A 9,103-nucleotide genomic window follows, 5' to 3' on the forward strand; every position below is an offset into this window, starting at 1 on the left:
ACTGATGGCATGTCTTTGCCTTACGGTAAACTAAAGGAAATTTCATGAATATTATATGACAATAAGAAAAATAATCTTGAACAAATCAGATTCCAGATGTGTACAAAATAATCTTTTCTTTACTTGCCCTGTAAAAGGCACACAAAGCAGAACTTTTGCCATGATCAAATTTACCCAATAAAGTTGATGGATCTGAATGTTGGTGGAGGTGTACAATGTTGATGTGAAGCACATTTATCATCTCCAACCAGCAATGAGTTTTTCCATGCAAGTTAACAGACCAATGGGGGCCTCTTGTGGTGGTAGTCCAACACTTCATTGGTTTGATGCTGGACCCGAAATCCTTATTGTCTGATGATTTGTTGTCTGCAAGAGGAGGAGCCCCAGGAGGTCAGCCCCTGGCCCCATGTATGCATATGCATGTATAGCAATCAACAATCAATAGGCCTTTTCAAGCTGCCATGTAAAATGGTGTTAACCAGCCTGTGGCAGTGGGTGCAAATCCAACCGGGTCCCTGACCTACCTCAGAGGTAGTCAGGGAACCCAGTTAAACTTACTCAGGACATGTCCACTGGTGGCTTGAACAGCAAAATGGCTGACCCAGTTTCTCCTGTGACATCAGCGCTTGCGCGCTGGCATCACAAGGAAACCCCTAGGTGAAGTGCCTGCTGTGATCGTGGGGGAGAGAGGGGTCAACACCGTGGGACCCAGGGTCGGGGGGAGTAAGGTCGCTGCCATGGGGGGAGAAGTCAGTGTGCCAGGGGGGAGGGTGTTGGGGTGTGTCACAATCAGTGGGAGAGGGGTGGCTGCTGTGGGGGAAGACGTTGCTATAGGGGAGAGGAGAGGGGTTGGGGGTGACTGATGGCCAGTTGGGGAGGGTGGTGGCAGGGGAGACTTACCGATAATTTCCTTGAGTGCGTGACACGTCACTTACTACGTCATCGCGGGGGTGGAATCCTCATTAAATCACTGGATTTGCGATTTAATGGGTCAATTCCCCCTGCAGCTTAAAAGGTGCTGGAAGCATCTTTACCCCAGTAACTGTACCTGGGTCCCAGGAGGGATACCCAGGTGCTGCAGCTTAAAAGTGCCTATTGTTGGCACAGTGGTGAAACTAATAGAGTTATAGCCTCACAGGTCTTGCAGCTTAGGCTCAATCCTGGCTTCTGGTTCTGTATTTGCAGAGTTTGCATGTTCTTCCTGTGACCATGTGCACTTTAGATTGATATGTGGTAATTATTAAGGAATTGTAGTTCTTGCCTTGTAAAATCACAATGTTTTGCTTAGTTTCAGTATGTAGAACAGATCTTTTTGAAGATATAAATTTCCCTGGAAACTATATCACTTGGGTCATTGCACCTGATGTGAACTTCTGACAAAAAGTATGTACTTATCACCCTCGATGCCTATTCTTCACATTTGTGAAGAAAGAATGGATCGTCGACCATAGAAGGTATGACAGCTGTATGTGTTTTGTAACATGTTTAAATTGAAAGTTTCCTCAAAAATGTCTTTTTCTAGAAAGTGAAATTCTAGTCTGCAATAGAATTGTGACATGATATTCTTGCTCCAGCCCTGTCAAAGAGTTTTCCAGCTAATCGCACTCCACTGATCGTTTCTTTCTTCTCTATTTCTCATTTTAACATTTATCAGCTTTTTTTGCTGCATGGATTGGATAGTTTTTTTTTTATTAAATTCAGTTGATTTATTTGTATACATCCTAATGAGGAATAGCATTTACATCAATAGTGATGAAATGTTTTGAAAGGCTTGTGATATCAGCTCCTGTTCTTGTGCCACTGAGTGCTCGTCTTTAGGCTCCTGTACCATTTTCCCGATGGTAGTAGAGTGAAGAGGGCATGGCCTCGGCAGTGGGGGGGGTCTTTGTTTATTAAGACACCGCCTCATGTAGATGTCTTCGATGGAGTGAAGTCTGATGCCTGTGATGCCGCAGGCCAAGTTAACAACCTTCTGGAGTTTATTCTTATCCTGAGAATTGCCGCCTCTCTACCAGGCAGTGATGCAACTAGCCAGAATACTCTTCATGGTACACCTGTAGAAGTTTACGAGAGTCTTCCGTGACATACCAAATCTCCTCAGACAACTCATAAAGCATTGACACTGGCGAGCCTTCTTTGTGATTGCATCAATGTGGAGGCTCCAGGACAGATCTTCATCCCCTTAAAACTGATCAGCAAACTCTAAGCCCTGGGACTCAACACCCCACTATGTAATTAGATCATGGATTTCCTCACCTCCAGATCACCATCAGTGAAAATTGGAAAGAACTTTTCCACAATTTCAATGAGTATCAGGGCTGTATTCTTTAGTCCCCTGCTCTATTCGCTTTACACCTATGACTGTGTAGCTCGGCACAACAATAGCACCATCTACAAATTTGCTGACGAGCACCTGGGTTGTATAAAGGAAGGGGATGAGTCAGCACACAGGAGGGAGATTGAAAACTTGGCTGAATGGTGCCCCGACAACAACCTTGCACTCAATGTCATCAAAACTAAGGAATTGATCGTTGACTTCAGGAAGGGAAAGCCAGAGGTAGACAATCCAGTGGTCAGTGGGGGATCAGAAGTGGAGAGGGTGAGAAAATTTAAATTCTTGGAAGTCACTATCTCAGAGGATGTTTCCTGGTCCCAATACACAAATGGCATTATGAAGAAAGCACGTCAGCACCTCTACTTCCTCAGGAGTTTGTGGAGGTTTGATATGACATCAGAAATTCTAGGAAATTTCTACAGGGGTGTGGTGGAAAGTGTGCTGACCAGCTGCATCATGGCCTGGTATGGGAACAACAGTACTTCTGAGCATAAAGCCCTCCAAAAGGTAGTGAACACGGCTCAGGACATCACAGGCAAAACCCTCCCTATTATTGAGTACATCTACAGGGAATGCTGCCGTCGGAGGGCAGCAGCAATCATCAAAGACTCTCACCACCCAGCACATGCTCTGTTCTCACTGCTGCCATCAGGAAAGAGGAATAGCTGCCAGAAGACTTGCACCACCAGGTTCAAGAACAGCTGCTACCCCTTCACCATCAGACAAACTCAATCAGGAACTCATTTAAGGACTCTTATTTGTGCACTTTACTTGTGCAACTTAATTACAAGCATTTGGTCCTTAGCCAATTATTACTCAGCAATTTTAGTACGCATCCTAATGTTTTCTAAATGTTGTGTGTGTACTCGCCTTCAACGCCGCTTGAAGTACATTCCAGAATCCCACCATGTTCATCCACGTGGGTGAAAATTCTTGTCTGAACTCTTGCATGATAGAAAACTTGTACCACTGTACTTGTATATCTTAGGTAAGTGTGTGGCTGCAGGATGTAAATAAAATTGGTGCATCTGCACAAACTATATGACAATAGTTTCACACTCATGTGCAAGAGTTTTGAGGGCAGGTGGGGTGTGGTGGGGTGAGGCAGATGGAGTGCAGATCTCCCAGTTCCAGTGAACACTGAAAGAGAGAGAAAGACCAAGGAGGCAGTGATAGTGAGACAGTGCATGCCTCTGAGCAGCAGCAACCTCACTTCCGCCTGGAAGCATGGTCTTCGGGCAGGCTGGGTGTCCATCATCAGGTATTGTGTTGCACGGGGTTGAGCAGATTCCTATGCATACATACATACCCAGTACTGAGTCTACAAGTAGTGGGTTCTGATCCCAATCTAAAGTCCCGAATGAACATTAAAGTGTGGTAGTATTAATAAATTATTTTGAGGCCCTGAAATAAATGTTAAATACTGGGAAAGTTAAATAGTCTGGGATTTTATTCCTGTTCTCTGCAGCAACAATTAATATCATGAATAAACATTTTACAGATTTTACTGTGACTTAAAGCAAACTGTGACTGGATCACCTTCAAGGATAACAAAGTTACAAAACATGGCAAGCGGGTTTTCTCTCAAATGGTGCAAAAACTTGATAAATCGTAAGTGAATCTAAAATTGCTTTTACTTTGTTAAAATTATTTCTTGTCTTAAATGATAAAAAGCCATTTTTAAAAATTTTCTATTTTTGGATCTGGTTATCACTGAAAAGACCAGAAATTATTGTTGACCCCCTCATTGCCCCTGAGAAGATCAGTGGGCTGCTGTATCCTGGAGTTACTGCTACTGTAGGGGGTAGGGAAGTCCAGCATTTTGACCCAGTGAGGATGAAAGACCAGCAATGTTGTTCCAAGTCAGGATGGTGTATGATTATTCCAAGCGCCTGTTTCTTTTTCTCTCCTTGTTGGTAGAAGTCAAGACTCTAAGGATTCTGGCCAGGAACATTGACCTTTCCTTTTCTCCCACGGGTGCTGCTCGATCTGCTGAGTTATTCCAGCTGACTATTTGCTGCTCCAGATTGCAACATCTGCAACCTCTTGCAACCAATTAAAGGGTAGAAGGTTAGGGTTATTAACTACTTTCCAATCCAAACCTCAATGTTGTCTAGTTCAGAATATATTTATCCTCGTATTATAAAAAAGTGCCATTGTTTTACAAAGTAAAAGCTTAAAAACAATAAAACATTCAATTAAGTGGCCAGTATCCAAATCTTAATTTATATTGAGATCTGAAGTATGTTTCCATGCAATAGCACTAGATTGGAAGGTCACAATTTACACATCTTCAATGAGATTTCACCACCAGGCACTCCATCCTTCACCTTGATGACTTCCTTGTCTGTTTTTCCATCTCTGCATATATTCCTGTTCCCCTGGCATTTTCACATGGAACCGCAGGAGATGCAATATCTACTTTTTTACCTCATCTGAAAGGTCCTTCCAGATGAAGCCGTGATTCACTTATACACTTAAAGGGAGTAGGCAGAACCAACGTTAACAGCTCCTGTCTTGTGACAGTTCAACACGACAGCCTCCTATCTACTGGTAACTAGCCACTACAGCCATGAGGCATAGAGACTCAGCAGCACCCGTGGGTCTACTGAGAAGCCCTGGCCTACTCAAGTGTACCGCGCTACACAGTTCCCTCCAGAACCAGCGGTTATCCACCAACTGGCTCAGTGGTTCTGAATTAGTGCGGAAGTTCCGCTATAGAACCAAGCAGGGAGGATGAAACTGACTTGCCATTTGTGGCGCAGTGCCGGAGCATCGTGTATGAAGGCTGCTTAATGTATGCAAAAGGTAATCACAGATAGTTGCAAAAAGTCAGAATTGATTACAGATAATTATAGTTAAGGCACATGAGAAATCAGAATAGTATCAAACATTTGAGATGCATTACCAAAACTGAAAGTCCATACTGTAAGCAGGTTGTTTGTAATTGTGAGAGTCTATACTGCTAATCTCAAAGTCTGATAGGAAAGAGTTAACTGTAGAAAGTCAAGTAGCAGCTAAAGTCTGCAATGACTCAGAGGAGTTGATAGGTGGCGCTCTGCAGAGCGACTATCCATTGCTGCTTAATATCTGTAGTGTCATATAGGAGTTGACAGGTGGCGCTGTGCTGAGCTGCTGAAAGTTTGCTGGCTGGACGCTGAGCTGGTGAACTGTGCTATGCTGAGCAGTGCTGCTCTGGGACTGAGAAACCTGTACTGTCTACCTGGTCGGCAAATTAAGGTCTCAGTGGCATCATGGACAGGCGGCTTTGTTTTATGCTTTAGTTCGCAGGTTAATATCTGGATCACAGAATCTTCCAAAAATGCATAATCTCACACTTATCTGGATTGAACTCCATCTGCCACTTTTCTGCCGAACTCTGCATCTTGTCTAGATCTTCTTGTAACCTTCAACAACCTTCACAACTCTTCTAACCTTCGTGTCATCTGCAAACTTACTGACTCATCCTTCTGGCTCTTTCTCCAGATCATTTACAAAAATCACAAAGAGTAGAGGTCCTAGAACAGATCCTTGAGGTAGTCCACTATTCACTGACCTCCAGGAAGAATACTTTCCTTCTCTGAACATAGAGCACGACAGCACAGTACAGACCCTTCGTCCCTTTTTTTTTGAATTTTTTATTTTTCACACTATAAACCATACTGACCAAAATACATACAGACATTTTTCTCTTGAATATGTACAGTGTAATTTTCTCCCCTTCCCCCCCTCCCTCTCCCCCTTCCCATTTATTCAAAGTTCAATCTATAAGATACATTAAACCCGTTAAACAATGTCGTCACTTAATAAAAATAAACAAGAAATTTTTGTCTTTTACTTTTATATATTGAGACAGTTCATTTCATTGTCTTCTCCTTCTGTCATTTTAGGTGGTGGAGGTCCATGATAGGATTTCTCTATTGTATTTCATGTATGGTTCCCATATTTGTTCGAATATTGTGATGTTATTTCTTAAATTATATGTTATTTTTTCTAATGGAATACATTTCTAATGGAAAAGCTATGCTCCGGAACTATGAGAAATACAATAAACATGAGGTTACTCATGATACAATACAATTGGTTACACAGGCTATACATCACACCCCAAAAGTTAAATAAATGGGACCCAACAGTATCAGACAGATGTTTTCACTGTAAAAAGGAAACGGGAACAACAACACATGCAATTTGGACATGTGAGAAAGTGAAAAAATTTTGGGAAGATCTAAACCAGATATTAAATAAAATCACAAAAAGCAATATACCAAAAAACCCAGAGATCTTCCTTCTAAGTCTTTCTTTGGCTTGGCTTCGCGGACGAAGATTTATGGAGGGGGTAAAAAAGTCCACGTCAGCTGCAGGCTCGTTTGTGGCTCACAAGTCCGATGCGGGACAGGCAGACACGATTGCAGCGGTTGCAGGGGAAAATTGGTTGGTTGGGGTTGGGTGTTGGGTTTTTCCTCCTTTGCCTTTTGTCAGTGAGGTGGGCTCTGCGGTCTTCTTCAAAGGAGGTTGCTGCCCGCCAAACTGTGAGGCGCCAAGATGCACGGTTTGAGGCGTTATCAGCCCACTGGCGGTGGTCAATGTGGCAGGCACCAAGAGATTTCTTTAGGCAGTCCTTGTACCTTTTCTTTGGTGCACCTCTGTCACGGTGGCCAGTTGAGAGCTCGCCATATAATACGATCTTGGGAAGGCGATGGTCCTCCATTCTGGAGACGTGACCCATCCAGCGCAGCTGGATCTTCAGCAGCGTGGACTCGATGCTGTCGACCTCTGCCATCTCGAGTACTTCGACGTTAGGGGTGTAAGCGCTCCAATGGATGTTGAGGATGGAGCGGAGACAACGCTGGTGGAAGCGTTCTAGGAGCCGTAGGTGGTGCCGGTAGAGGACCCATGATTCGGAGCCGAACAGGAGTGTGGGTATGACAACGGCTCTGTATACGCTTATCTTTGTGAGGTTTTTCAGTTGGTTGTTTTTCCAGACTCTTTTGTGTAGTCTTCCAAAGGCGCTATTTGCCTTGGCGAGTCTGTTGTCTATCTCATTGTCGATCCTTGCATCTGATGAAATGGTGCAGCCGAGATAGGTAAACTGGTTGACCGTTTTGAGTTTTGTGTGCCCGATGGAGATGTGGGGGGGCTGGTAGTCATGGTGGGGAGCTGGCTGATGGATTTGGATGGAGCACAAAAAAGATTTATTATGATAGCCCTAGCTGTAGCAAAAAAATGTATTTTGTCAACCTGGAAATTAGAAGACAACTTGAGAATACAACAATGGTACATAGAAATAAATAAATGTATTCCATTAGAAAAAAATAAGATATAATTTAAGAAATAACATCACAATATTCGACCCTTCGGCCCTTGATGTTGTGCCGACCAATATATTCCTTAAAAAGTACTAAACCCTCCCTACTCTGTAACCTCTATTTTTCTTACCTTCCATATGTCTGTCTAAGAGTCTCTTAAGTGCCACTTATGTTTCACGCTCCACCACCATCCTTGGCAAGGCATTCAAGGCACCCACAAATATCTACATAAAAAACTTACCCCTAATGTCCCCCTTAAACTTCCCTCCCTTCACTTTGTACATATGTCCTCTGGTGTTTGTTATTCCTTCCCTAGGAAACAGGGGCTGGCTGTCTACCCTATCTATACCTCTTGTAATCTTGTAGACCTCTATCAAGTCTCTTCTCATCCTTCTACGCTCCAAAGAAAAAAGTCTCAGTTCTACTAACCTTGCCTCTTAAGACTTGTTTTCCCAATCCAGGAAACATCCTGGTAAATCTCCTCTGCAACCTTTCCATAGCTTCCACATCTTTCCAATGAGATGACCTGAACTGAACACAATACTCTAAATGTGGTCTTACCAGAGATTTGTAGGGTTGCAACATGACCTCTCTACTCCTGAACTGAATCTAATGAAGCCCAGCATCCCATAGGCCTTCTTAACTAACCTATCAACCTGTGGAAGACCTTAAGGGATGTATGGATTTGAACCACAAATTCTCTTTATTCATCCACTCTCTTAAGTAATCAACCATTAACCCTGTACTCAGCCTTCTGGTTTGACCTTCCAAAGTGCATCACCTCACACTCAACCGATTGAACTCCATCTGCCACTTTTCTGCCTAACTCTGCACTTGTCTATATCCTCTTGTAACCTTCGGCCACCTTCAGCTCCATCCACAACTCCTACAACCTTCGTGTCATCTGCAAACTTACTGATCCATCCTTCTGGCTCTTCATCCAGGTCATTTATAAAAAAAATCATAAAGAACAGGGGTCCCAGAACAGATCCTTGAGGTGCTCCACTAGACACCGATCTCCAGGCAGAATATTTTCTTTCAACTATTACACTCTCCTTTCTTCCTGCAAGCAAATTTTTTATCCACACAACCAAGGTTCTACTGATCCCATGCCTCATAACTTTCTGGATGAGTCTCTCATGGGGGACTTTGACAAATGCCTTGCTAAAATCCATATACACCACATCTACCACCCTAACCTCATCAATATCTTTTGTTACCTCCTCAAAAAACTCAATTAGGCTCATAAGGCACAACCTTCCCTTCACAAAGCCATTCTGACTATCCTTGAGTAGACTGTACATCTCCAAATGCTCATAGATCCCATCTTTAAGAATCCTCTCCAGTAGTTTGACATAAGACTCACCAAGATTGTCTCTTTTACCTTTTTTAAACAAGGGGACAACATTTGCCATTTTCTAATCCTCTGGCATCTCCCTATGGCCAAAAAGCATTTAAA

At 43.1% G+C, this 9,103-nt stretch overlaps 1 long non-coding RNA gene across 1 annotated transcript; it reads left to right on the forward strand.

Moving 5' to 3' along the window:
- The first annotated feature begins 707 nt into the window (after positions 1-707).
- LOC138756162 (uncharacterized) lies at positions 708-4,484 on the forward strand. The gene is made up of 4 exons (XR_011352814.1): positions 708-749; positions 1,289-1,454; positions 3,837-3,946; positions 4,256-4,484. It is a non-coding gene; the product is annotated as an uncharacterized lncRNA (long non-coding RNA).
- The last annotated feature ends 4,619 nt before the right edge of the window (positions 4,485-9,103 follow it).

This window comes from Narcine bancroftii, chromosome 3 (assembly GCF_036971445.1).
Source record: "Narcine bancroftii isolate sNarBan1 chromosome 3, sNarBan1.hap1, whole genome shotgun sequence".
In the NCBI taxonomy this organism is placed as follows: domain Eukaryota; kingdom Metazoa; phylum Chordata; class Chondrichthyes; order Torpediniformes; family Narcinidae; genus Narcine; species Narcine bancroftii.